The sequence below is a fragment of the Mytilus edulis genome, unplaced genomic scaffold, assembly GCF_963676685.1.
Source record: "Mytilus edulis unplaced genomic scaffold, xbMytEdul2.2 SCAFFOLD_793, whole genome shotgun sequence".
Lineage (NCBI taxonomy): Eukaryota > Metazoa > Mollusca > Bivalvia > Mytilida > Mytilidae > Mytilus > Mytilus edulis.
Window position 1 is genome coordinate 17,984 of NW_027268923.1, and position 12,537 is coordinate 30,520.

Genomic DNA, 12,537 nt, shown 5'->3' on the forward strand with positions numbered 1-12,537 from the left:
ATATAAGGTTAGGTAGTAGCATTTTTGAAAAGAAATTTATATAAAACAGATTTTTTCAGAAGCAAAACTTTACATTAATTGTTTGGTAGAAATGCAAAATTATAGGTACAAAAAATGTCTACAACACCCGGTATTCCCAGGCGGTCACCCATCCAAGTACTAACCGGGCTCGACGTTGCTTAACTTCGGTGATCGGACGAGAACCGGTGTTTTCAACGTGATATGGTCGTAGACACAGAAGTGTCAAAATGTTTGATATATAAAGTTAGGAAGTAGCAATTTTGAACAGATCTAGAATTTGTATAAAAAAAAATTTCAGGTTTAAGATAGAAGCAAAACTAAACACTTACTGCACGATCCAGAGAGTGGAAGATAGTAAAACTAGGCAAGTACACATGGACTTTATAGTAGAAAAAAATTGCAGAGAAGACAGAGAGATTTAGAATATGGGACAAGCTATATTTTATTTGTGACTAATACCATGCAACAATTTCAGACTCTTTTTGAAAAATTTTGGTAGCCCTTAAAAGGGCTGTTTAAGCTTTAAAAGCATCAGGATGCTTCCTTTATTTACTTCTTCTTTGGTGTCTTTGCCTTCTTTGGTTTAGCTGCAGCCTTTGTCTTCTTGGGAGATTTTGTGGCTTTCTTTGCAGATTTGGCAGCAGGTTTTGCAGCAGGTTTCTTTGCAGCTGGTTTCTTTGCTTTTGGTTTAGCTGCTTTCTTTTCACCTGCTGGTTTCTTTGCTGCAGGTTTCTTTGCGGCAGTCTTTTTGGTAGGTGTCTTTGCCTTCTTTGGCTTGGCGGCTTTAGGTTTAACTACTTTCTTTGCTGGTTTCTTAGCTGGTTTAGCCACTTCCCCAATCTTAAAGCTTCCAGAAGCGCCGGTACCCTTCGACTGTTTCAAGCTATTGCTCTTCACTCCTGATTTCAGAGCTAACTTCAAGTGAGTGTTTACTGTTTTTGCATCGCTACCAACGCTGAAGTTTGCTAAGATATACTTAAGGATGGCTTGACGGCTGGAGCCTCCACGCTCTTTCAAAGCAGATATAGCCTTTCCGACCATCTCGCTGTATTTTGGATGAGTAGCTACTTTCTTTGGTTTAGCTGCAACTTTCTTCTTTGGTGACTTAGCTGGGGTCTTTACTACTGGTGCTGGTGCGTCTGACATTTTGCGGTTTTGGTTGTTGAACGATGTGTGCGAATGAACGACAGATTACAATGTTTTCCAAACCTCACTGACATAGTGTAATTATCTATCTAACGCGGACCTCGACGAGAGCACCCTTAAACTTTCATGACAATCTAATTCAAACAGATCGACAAGAAAATCTGTGTGCTTGTTCGACAAGTTTTAATCATTTGTTTCAAATAAATTGTACGTTTTGATATATAAATCATACACGAAAATCTTCAGCAGGAATTTTTCTTTCAGAATATGTCATAAGAATTAAACAAAATACCACGAGTAAAGAAATATTTACGATTAATGTACAACTTGTCAATTTCTCTCGTGCGATTCTTCATCAGAAAACGTGTTGTATTATTTCACAAAAACTAGATTGTGCCGTAAAAATGATATACCTTTGTAGTAAAATCATTTCTTTATATGTTTTTGCTTTCAGATATACGTAGAAATAAAGAGACTTCCCAAAAATTTAGATTTTGCCTTCGATATGAAAGCACACAAAGATGGCAAACTTCGAAAGCGGGACTTCCTTGACCGAGATGAAAGACGTTTCAAATATTCGAATTTTTTACTGGAACTTTACAAGCTATAATTAGTATTTATTGTTTATTATTTGTTTTTGCTATAATGAATTTTTGCTAATCAGAATTCTTTCAGAAAAATAGTGAATCATATAAGCCCTGGTCAAAAAGAAAGAGGCGATTTCAAATGACGACAAAAGGCGGATACCATATTATCACAGACGACCTAATTTAAAAAAAAATATATATATATGTAGCCACATGCATGTGGAAGGAGTGGAATTCTTAAGTGTATATAACTTGACTTGCATGTATTTCACGTAAAAATATTTCACCATGCAGATGGGTATTGAAAAATAAATAAATTTATGAATGATTTATTTTCTGTTTTCTTCATTCATTGATAGCTAGATATGTTGAATATTACATCCAAGTAAATTAGTAAAAAAAATCATAGAACAATTATGTTTGGTAGGAATGCAAAATTATAAGTAAAAAAATGTCTACAACACTCGGTATTCCCAGGCGGTCACCCATCCAAGTACTAACCGGGCTCGACGTTGCTTAACTTCGGTGATCGGACGAGAACCGGTGTTTTCAACGTGATATGGTCGTAGACACAGAAGTGTTAAAATTTTTGATATATAAGGTTAGGTAGTAGCATTTTTGAAAAGAAATTTATATAAAACAGATTTTTTCAGAAGCAAAACTTTACATTAATTGTTTGGTAGAAATGCAAAATTATAGGTACAAAAAATGTCTACAACACCCGGTATTCCCAGGCGGTCACCCATCCAAGTACTAACCGGGCTCGACGTTGCTTAACTTCGGTGATCGGACGAGAACCGGTGTTTTCAACGTGATATGGTCGTAGACACAGAAGTGTCAAAATGTTTGATATATAAAGTTAGGAAGTAGCAATTTTGAACAGATCTAGAATTTGTATAAAAAAAAATTTCAGGTTTAAGATAGAAGCAAAACTAAACACTTACTGCACGATCCAGAGAGTGGAAGATAGTAAAACTAGGCAAGTACACATGGACTTTATAGTAGAAAAAAATTGCAGAGAAGACAGAGAGATTTAGAATATGGGACAAGCTATATTTTATTTGTGACTAATACCATGCAACAATTTCAGACTCTTTTTGAAAAATTTTGGTAGCCCTTAAAAGGGCTGTTTAAGCTTTAAAAGCATCAGGATGCTTCCTTTATTTACTTCTTCTTTGGTGTCTTTGCCTTCTTTGGTTTAGCTGCAGCCTTTGTCTTCTTGGGAGATTTTGTGGCTTTCTTTGCAGATTTGGCAGCAGGTTTTGCAGCAGGTTTCTTTGCAGCTGGTTTCTTTGCTTTTGGTTTAGCTGCTTTCTTTTCACCTGCTGGTTTCTTTGCTGCAGGTTTCTTTGCGGCAGTCTTTTTGGTAGGTGTCTTTGCCTTCTTTGGCTTGGCGGCTTTAGGTTTAACTACTTTCTTTGCTGGTTTCTTAGCTGGTTTAGCCACTTCCCCAATCTTAAAGCTTCCAGAAGCGCCGGTACCCTTCGACTGTTTCAAGCTATTGCTCTTCACTCCTGATTTCAGAGCTAACTTCAAGTGAGTGTTTACTGTTTTTGCATCGCTACCAACGCTGAAGTTTGCTAAGATATACTTAAGGATGGCTTGACGGCTGGAGCCTCCACGCTCTTTCAAAGCAGATATAGCCTTTCCGACCATCTCGCTGTATTTTGGATGAGTAGCTACTTTCTTTGGTTTAGCTGCAACTTTCTTCTTTGGTGACTTAGCTGGGGTCTTTACTACTGGTGCTGGTGCGTCTGACATTTTGCGGTTTTGGTTGTTGAACGATGTGTGCGAATGAACGACAGATTACAATGTTTTCCAAACCTCACTGACATAGTGTAATTATCTATCTAACGCGGACCTCGACGAGAGCACCCTTAAACTTTCATGACAATCTAATTCAAACAGATCGACAAGAAAATCTGTGTGCTTGTTCGACAAGTTTTAATCATTTGTTTCAAATAAATTGTACGTTTTGATATATAAATCATACACGAAAATCTTCAGCAGGAATTTTTCTTTCAGAATATGTCATAAGAATTAAACAAAATACCACGAGTAAAGAAATATTTACGATTAATGTACAACTTGTCAATTTCTCTCGTGCGATTCTTCATCAGAAAACGTGTTGTATTATTTCACAAAAACTAGATTGTGCCGTAAAAATGATATACCTTTGTAGTAAAATCATTTCTTTATATGTTTTTGCTTTCAGATATACGTAGAAATAAAGAGACTTCCCAAAAATTTAGATTTTGCCTTCGATATGAAAGCACACAAAGATGGCAAACTTCGAAAGCGGGACTTCCTTGACCGAGATGAAAGACGTTTCAAATATTCGAATTTTTTACTGGAACTTTACAAGCTATAATTAGTATTTATTGTTTATTATTTGTTTTTGCTATAATGAATTTTTGCTAATCAGAATTCTTTCAGAAAAATAGTGAATCATATAAGCCCTGGTCAAAAAGAAAGAGGCGATTTCAAATGACGACAAAAGGCGGATACCATATTATCACAGACGACCTAATTTAAAAAAAAAATATATATATGTAGCCACATGCATGTGGAAGGAGTGGAATTCTTAAGTGTATATAACTTGACTTGCATGTATTTCACGTAAAAATATTTCACCATGCAGATGGGTATTGAAAAATAAATAAATTTATGAATGATTTATTTTCTGTTTTCTTCATTCATTGATAGCTAGATATGTTGAATATTACATCCAAGTAAATTAGTAAAAAAAATCATAGAACAATTATGTTTGGTAGGAATGCAAAATTATAAGTAAAAAAATGTCTACAACACCCGGTATTCCCAGGCGGTCACCCATCCAAGTACTAACCGGGCTCGACGTTGCTTAACTTCGGTGATCGGACGAGAACCGGTGTTTTCAACGTGATATGGTCGTAGACACAGAAGTGTTAAAATTTTTGATATATAAGGTTAGGTAGTAGCATTTTTGAAAAGAAATTTATATAAAACAGATTTTTTCAGAAGCAAAACTTTACATTAATTGTTTGGTAGAAATGCAAAATTATAGGTACAAAAAATGTCTACAACACCCGGTATTCCCAGGCGGTCACCCATCCAAGTACTAACCGGGCTCGACGTTGCTTAACTTCGGTGATCGGACGAGAACCGGTGTTTTCAACGTGATATGGTCGTAGACACAGAAGTGTCAAAATGTTTGATATATAAAGTTAGGAAGTAGCAATTTTGAACAGATCTAGAATTTGTATAAAAAAAAATTTCAGGTTTAAGATAGAAGCAAAACTAAACACTTACTGCACGATCCAGAGAGTGGAAGATAGTAAAACTAGGCAAGTACACATGGACTTTATAGTAGAAAAAAATTGCAGAGAAGACAGAGAGATTTAGAATATGGGACAAGCTATATTTTATTTGTGACTAATACCATGCAACAATTTCAGACTCTTTTTGAAAAATTTTGGTAGCCCTTAAAAGGGCTGTTTAAGCTTTAAAAGCATCAGGATGCTTCCTTTATTTACTTCTTCTTTGGTGTCTTTGCCTTCTTTGGTTTAGCTGCAGCCTTTGTCTTCTTGGGAGATTTTGTGGCTTTCTTTGCAGATTTGGCAGCAGGTTTTGCAGCAGGTTTCTTTGCAGCTGGTTTCTTTGCTTTTGGTTTAGCTGCTTTCTTTTCACCTGCTGGTTTCTTTGCTGCAGGTTTCTTTGCGGCAGTCTTTTTGGTAGGTGTCTTTGCCTTCTTTGGCTTGGCGGCTTTAGGTTTAACTACTTTCTTTGCTGGTTTCTTAGCTGGTTTAGCCACTTCCCCAATCTTAAAGCTTCCAGAAGCGCCGGTACCCTTCGACTGTTTCAAGCTATTGCTCTTCACTCCTGATTTCAGAGCTAACTTCAAGTGAGTGTTTACTGTTTTTGCATCGCTACCAACGCTGAAGTTTGCTAAGATATACTTAAGGATGGCTTGACGGCTGGAGCCTCCACGCTCTTTCAAAGCAGATATAGCCTTTCCGACCATCTCGCTGTATTTTGGATGAGTAGCTACTTTCTTTGGTTTAGCTGCAACTTTCTTCTTTGGTGACTTAGCTGGGGTCTTTACTACTGGTGCTGGTGCGTCTGACATTTTGCGGTTTTGGTTGTTGAACGATGTGTGCGAATGAACGACAGATTACAATGTTTTCCAAACCTCACTGACATAGTGTAATTATCTATCTAACGCGGACCTCGACGAGAGCACCCTTAAACTTTCATGACAATCTAATTCAAACAGATCGACAAGAAAATCTGTGTGCTTGTTCGACAAGTTTTAATCATTTGTTTCAAATAAATTGTACGTTTTGATATATAAATCATACACGAAAATCTTCAGCAGGAATTTTTCTTTCAGAATATGTCATAAGAATTAAACAAAATACCACGAGTAAAGAAATATTTACGATTAATGTACAACTTGTCAATTTCTCTCGTGCGATTCTTCATCAGAAAACGTGTTGTATTATTTCACAAAAACTAGATTGTGCCGTAAAAATGATATACCTTTGTAGTAAAATCATTTCTTTATATGTTTTTGCTTTCAGATATACGTAGAAATAAAGAGACTTCCCAAAAATTTAGATTTTGCCTTCGATATGAAAGCACACAAAGATGGCAAACTTCGAAAGCGGGACTTCCTTGACCGAGATGAAAGACGTTTCAAATATTCGAATTTTTTACTGGAACTTTACAAGCTATAATTAGTATTTATTGTTTATTATTTGTTTTTGCTATAATGAATTTTTGCTAATCAGAATTCTTTCAGAAAAATAGTGAATCATATAAGCCCTGGTCAAAAAGAAAGAGGCGATTTCAAATGACGACAAAAGGCGGATACCATATTATCACAGACGACCTAATTTAAAAAAAAATATATATATGTAGCCACATGCATGTGGAAGGAGTGGAATTCTTAAGTGTATATAACTTGACTTGCATGTATTTCACGTAAAAATATTTCACCATGCAGATGGGTATTGAAAAATAAATAAATTTATGAATGATTTATTTTCTGTTTTCTTCATTCATTGATAGCTAGATATGTTGAATATTACATCCAAGTAAATTAGTAAAAAAAATCATAGAACAATTATGTTTGGTAGGAATGCAAAATTATAAGTAAAAAAATGTCTACAACACCCGGTATTCCCAGGCGGTCACCCATCCAAGTACTAACCGGGCTCGACGTTGCTTAACTTCGGTGATCGGACGAGAACCGGTGTTTTCAACGTGATATGGTCGTAGACACAGAAGTGTTAAAATTTTTGATATATAAGGTTAGGTAGTAGCATTTTTGAAAAGAAATTTATATAAAACAGATTTTTTCAGAAGCAAAACTTTACATTAATTGTTTGGTAGAAATGCAAAATTATAGGTACAAAAAATGTCTACAACACCCGGTATTCCCAGGCGGTCACCCATCCAAGTACTAACCGGGCTCGACGTTGCTTAACTTCGGTGATCGGACGAGAACCGGTGTTTTCAACGTGATATGGTCGTAGACACAGAAGTGTCAAAATGTTTGATATATAAAGTTAGGAAGTAGCAATTTTGAACAGATCTAGAATTTGTATAAAAAAAAATTTCAGGTTTAAGATAGAAGCAAAACTAAACACTTACTGCACGATCCAGAGAGTGGAAGATAGTAAAACTAGGCAAGTACACATGGACTTTATAGTAGAAAAAAATTGCAGAGAAGACAGAGAGATTTAGAATATGGGACAAGCTATATTTTATTTGTGACTAATACCATGCAACAATTTCAGACTCTTTTTGAAAAATTTTGGTAGCCCTTAAAAGGGCTGTTTAAGCTTTAAAAGCATCAGGATGCTTCCTTTATTTACTTCTTCTTTGGTGTCTTTGCCTTCTTTGGTTTAGCTGCAGCCTTTGTCTTCTTGGGAGATTTTGTGGCTTTCTTTGCAGATTTGGCAGCAGGTTTTGCAGCAGGTTTCTTTGCAGCTGGTTTCTTTGCTTTTGGTTTAGCTGCTTTCTTTTCACCTGCTGGTTTCTTTGCTGCAGGTTTCTTTGCGGCAGTCTTTTTGGTAGGTGTCTTTGCCTTCTTTGGCTTGGCGGCTTTAGGTTTAACTACTTTCTTTGCTGGTTTCTTAGCTGGTTTAGCCACTTCCCCAATCTTAAAGCTTCCAGAAGCGCCGGTACCCTTCGACTGTTTCAAGCTATTGCTCTTCACTCCTGATTTCAGAGCTAACTTCAAGTGAGTGTTTACTGTTTTTGCATCGCTACCAACGCTGAAGTTTGCTAAGATATACTTAAGGATGGCTTGACGGCTGGAGCCTCCACGCTCTTTCAAAGCAGATATAGCCTTTCCGACCATCTCGCTGTATTTTGGATGAGTAGCTACTTTCTTTGGTTTAGCTGCAACTTTCTTCTTTGGTGACTTAGCTGGGGTCTTTACTACTGGTGCTGGTGCGTCTGACATTTTGCGGTTTTGGTTGTTGAACGATGTGTGCGAATGAACGACAGATTACAATGTTTTCCAAACCTCACTGACATAGTGTAATTATCTATCTAACGCGGACCTCGACGAGAGCACCCTTAAACTTTCATGACAATCTAATTCAAACAGATCGACAAGAAAATCTGTGTGCTTGTTCGACAAGTTTTAATCATTTGTTTCAAATAAATTGTACGTTTTGATATATAAATCATACACGAAAATCTTCAGCAGGAATTTTTCTTTCAGAATATGTCATAAGAATTAAACAAAATACCACGAGTAAAGAAATATTTACGATTAATGTACAACTTGTCAATTTCTCTCGTGCGATTCTTCATCAGAAAACGTGTTGTATTATTTCACAAAAACTAGATTGTGCCGTAAAAATGATATACCTTTGTAGTAAAATCATTTCTTTATATGTTTTTGCTTTCAGATATACGTAGAAATAAAGAGACTTCCCAAAAATTTAGATTTTGCCTTCGATATGAAAGCACACAAAGATGGCAAACTTCGAAAGCGGGACTTCCTTGACCGAGATGAAAGACGTTTCAAATATTCGAATTTTTTACTGGAACTTTACAAGCTATAATTAGTATTTATTGTTTATTATTTGTTTTTGCTATAATGAATTTTTGCTAATCAGAATTCTTTCAGAAAAATAGTGAATCATATAAGCCCTGGTCAAAAAGAAAGAGGCGATTTCAAATGACGACAAAAGGCGGATACCATATTATCACAGACGACCTAATTTTAAAAAAAAATATATATATGTAGCCACATGCATGTGGAAGGAGTGGAATTCTTAAGTGTATATAACTTGACTTGCATGTATTTCACGTAAAAATATTTCACCATGCAGATGGGTATTGAAAAATAAATAAATTTATGAATGATTTATTTTCTGTTTTCTTCATTCATTGATAGCTAGATATGTTGAATATTACATCCAAGTAAATTAGTAAAAAAAATCATAGAACAATTATGTTTGGTAGGAATGCAAAATTATAAGTAAAAAAATGTCTACAACACCCGGTATTCCCAGGCGGTCACCCATCCAAGTACTAACCGGGCTCGACGTTGCTTAACTTCGGTGATCGGACGAGAACCGGTGTTTTCAACGTGATATGGTCGTAGACACAGAAGTGTTAAAATTTTTGATATATAAGGTTAGGTAGTAGCATTTTTGAAAAGAAATTTATATAAAACAGATTTTTTCAGAAGCAAAACTTTACATTAATTGTTTGGTAGAAATGCAAAATTATAGGTACAAAAAATGTCTACAACACCCGGTATTCCCAGGCGGTCACCCATCCAAGTACTAACCGGGCTCGACGTTGCTTAACTTCGGTGATCGGACGAGAACCGGTGTTTTCAACGTGATATGGTCGTAGACACAGAAGTGTCAAAATGTTTGATATATAAAGTTAGGAAGTAGCAATTTTGAACAGATCTAGAATTTGTATAAAAAAAAATTTCAGGTTTAAGATAGAAGCAAAACTAAACACTTACTGCACGATCCAGAGAGTGGAAGATAGTAAAACTAGGCAAGTACACATGGACTTTATAGTAGAAAAAAATTGCAGAGAAGACAGAGAGATTTAGAATATGGGACAAGCTATATTTTATTTGTGACTAATACCATGCAACAATTTCAGACTCTTTTTGAAAAATTTTGGTAGCCCTTAAAAGGGCTGTTTAAGCTTTAAAAGCATCAGGATGCTTCCTTTATTTACTTCTTCTTTGGTGTCTTTGCCTTCTTTGGTTTAGCTGCAGCCTTTGTCTTCTTGGGAGATTTTGTGGCTTTCTTTGCAGATTTGGCAGCAGGTTTTGCAGCAGGTTTCTTTGCAGCTGGTTTCTTTGCTTTTGGTTTAGCTGCTTTCTTTTCACCTGCTGGTTTCTTTGCTGCAGGTTTCTTTGCGGCAGTCTTTTTGGTAGGTGTCTTTGCCTTCTTTGGCTTGGCGGCTTTAGGTTTAACTACTTTCTTTGCTGGTTTCTTAGCTGGTTTAGCCACTTCCCCAATCTTAAAGCTTCCAGAAGCGCCGGTACCCTTCGACTGTTTCAAGCTATTGCTCTTCACTCCTGATTTCAGAGCTAACTTCAAGTGAGTGTTTACTGTTTTTGCATCGCTACCAACGCTGAAGTTTGCTAAGATATACTTAAGGATGGCTTGACGGCTGGAGCCTCCACGCTCTTTCAAAGCAGATATAGCCTTTCCGACCATCTCGCTGTATTTTGGATGAGTAGCTACTTTCTTTGGTTTAGCTGCAACTTTCTTCTTTGGTGACTTAGCTGGGGTCTTTACTACTGGTGCTGGTGCGTCTGACATTTTGCGGTTTTGGTTGTTGAACGATGTGTGCGAATGAACGACAGATTACAATGTTTTCCAAACCTCACTGACATAGTGTAATTATCTATCTAACGCGGACCTCGACGAGAGCACCCTTAAACTTTCATGACAATCTAATTCAAACAGATCGACAAGAAAATCTGTGTGCTTGTTCGACAAGTTTTAATCATTTGTTTCAAATAAATTGTACGTTTTGATATATAAATCATACACGAAAATCTTCAGCAGGAATTTTTCTTTCAGAATATGTCATAAGAATTAAACAAAATACCACGAGTAAAGAAATATTTACGATTAATGTACAACTTGTCAATTTCTCTCGTGCGATTCTTCATCAGAAAACGTGTTGTATTATTTCACAAAAACTAGATTGTGCCGTAAAAATGATATACCTTTGTAGTAAAATCATTTCTTTATATGTTTTTGCTTTCAGATATACGTAGAAATAAAGAGACTTCCCAAAAATTTAGATTTTGCCTTCGATATGAAAGCACACAAAGATGGCAAACTTCGAAAGCGGGACTTCCTTGACCGAGATGAAAGACGTTTCAAATATTCGAATTTTTTACTGGAACTTTACAAGCTATAATTAGTATTTATTGTTTATTATTTGTTTTTGCTATAATGAATTTTTGCTAATCAGAATTCTTTCAGAAAAATAGTGAATCATATAAGCCCTGGTCAAAAAGAAAGAGGCGATTTCAAATGACGACAAAAGGCGGATACCATATTATCACAGACGACCTAATTTTAAAAAAAAATATATATATGTAGCCACATGCATGTGGAAGGAGTGGAATTCTTAAGTGTATATAACTTGACTTGCATGTATTTCACGTAAAAATATTTCACCATGCAGATGGGTATTGAAAAATAAATAAATTTATGAATGATTTATTTTCTGTTTTCTTCATTCATTGATAGCTAGATATGTTGAATATTACATCCAAGTAAATTAGTAAAAAAAATCATAGAACAATTATGTTTGGTAGGAATGCAAAATTATAAGTAAAAAAAATGTCTACAACACCCGGTATTCCCAGGCGGTCACCCATCCAAGTACTAACCGGGCTCGACGTTTGCTTAACTTCGGTGATCGGACGAGAACCGGTGTTTTCAACGTGATATGGTCGTAGACACAGAAGTGTTAAAATTTTTGATATATAAGGTTAGGTAGTAGCATTTTTGAAAAGAAATTTATATAAAACAGATTTTTTCAGAAGCAAAACTTTACATTAATTGTTTGGTAGAAATGCAAAATTATAGGTACAAAAAATGTCTACAACACCCGGTATTCCCAGGCGGTCACCCATCCAAGTACTAACCGGGCTCGACGTTGCTTAACTTCGGTGATCGGACGAGAACCGGTGTTTTCAACGTGATATGGTCGTAGACACAGAAGTGTCAAAATGTTTGATATATAAAGTTAGGAAGTAGCAATTTTGAACAGATCTAGAATTTGTATAAAAAAAAATTTCAGGTTTAAGATAGAAGCAAAACTAAACACTTACTGCACGATCCAGAGAGTGGAAGATAGTAAAACTAGGCAAGTACACATGGACTTTATAGTAGAAAAAAATTGCAGAGAAGACAGAGAGATTTAGAATATGGGACAAGCTATATTTTATTTGTGACTAATACCATGCAACAATTTCAGACTCTTTTTGAAAAATTTTGGTAGCCCTTAAAAGGGCTGTTTAAGCTTTAAAAGCATCAGGATGCTTCCTTTATTTACTTCTTCTTTGGTGTCTTTGCCTTCTTTGGTTTAGCTGCAGCCTTTGTCTTCTTGGGAGATTTTGTGGCTTTCTTTGCAGATTTGGCAGCAGGTTTTGCAGCAGGTTTCTTTGCAGCTGGTTTCTTTGCTTTTGGTTTAGCTGCTTTCTTTTCACCTGCTGGTTTCTTTGCTGCAGGTTTCTTTGCGGCAGTCTTTTTGGTAGGTGTCTTTGCCTTCTTTGGCTTGG

General features: G+C 36.0%; 11 non-coding genes across 11 annotated transcripts; all 11 read right to left on the reverse strand.

Annotated features, from left to right (window-relative positions):
- Positions 1–115: 115 nt before the first annotated feature.
- On the reverse strand, positions 116–234 carry LOC139509101 (5S ribosomal RNA). Its single transcript, XR_011661550.1, has one exon. It is a non-coding gene; the product is annotated as a 5S ribosomal RNA (ribosomal RNA).
- Positions 235–2,206: 1,972 nt separating this feature from the next.
- LOC139509111 (5S ribosomal RNA) lies at positions 2,207–2,325 on the reverse strand. Its single transcript, XR_011661560.1, has one exon. It is a non-coding gene; the product is annotated as a 5S ribosomal RNA (ribosomal RNA).
- A 138-nt stretch (positions 2,326–2,463) lies between these two features.
- LOC139509102 (5S ribosomal RNA) lies at positions 2,464–2,582 on the reverse strand. The gene has a single exon (XR_011661551.1). It is a non-coding gene; the product is annotated as a 5S ribosomal RNA (ribosomal RNA).
- Positions 2,583–4,553: 1,971 nt separating this feature from the next.
- LOC139509104 (5S ribosomal RNA) lies at positions 4,554–4,672 on the reverse strand. Its single transcript, XR_011661552.1, has one exon. It is a non-coding gene; the product is annotated as a 5S ribosomal RNA (ribosomal RNA).
- A 138-nt stretch (positions 4,673–4,810) lies between these two features.
- Positions 4,811–4,929, reverse strand: LOC139509105 (5S ribosomal RNA). The gene has a single exon (XR_011661553.1). It is a non-coding gene; the product is annotated as a 5S ribosomal RNA (ribosomal RNA).
- Positions 4,930–6,899: 1,970 nt separating this feature from the next.
- On the reverse strand, positions 6,900–7,018 carry LOC139509106 (5S ribosomal RNA). The gene has a single exon (XR_011661554.1). It is a non-coding gene; the product is annotated as a 5S ribosomal RNA (ribosomal RNA).
- Positions 7,019–7,156: 138 nt separating this feature from the next.
- On the reverse strand, positions 7,157–7,275 carry LOC139509107 (5S ribosomal RNA). The gene has a single exon (XR_011661555.1). It is a non-coding gene; the product is annotated as a 5S ribosomal RNA (ribosomal RNA).
- Positions 7,276–9,246: 1,971 nt separating this feature from the next.
- LOC139509108 (5S ribosomal RNA) lies at positions 9,247–9,365 on the reverse strand. The gene has a single exon (XR_011661557.1). It is a non-coding gene; the product is annotated as a 5S ribosomal RNA (ribosomal RNA).
- Positions 9,366–9,503: 138 nt separating this feature from the next.
- Positions 9,504–9,622, reverse strand: LOC139509109 (5S ribosomal RNA). Its single transcript, XR_011661558.1, has one exon. It is a non-coding gene; the product is annotated as a 5S ribosomal RNA (ribosomal RNA).
- A 1,972-nt stretch (positions 9,623–11,594) lies between these two features.
- LOC139509113 (5S ribosomal RNA) lies at positions 11,595–11,714 on the reverse strand. Its single transcript, XR_011661562.1, has one exon. It is a non-coding gene; the product is annotated as a 5S ribosomal RNA (ribosomal RNA).
- A 138-nt stretch (positions 11,715–11,852) lies between these two features.
- On the reverse strand, positions 11,853–11,971 carry LOC139509110 (5S ribosomal RNA). The gene has a single exon (XR_011661559.1). It is a non-coding gene; the product is annotated as a 5S ribosomal RNA (ribosomal RNA).
- Positions 11,972–12,537: the final 566 nt, after the last annotated feature.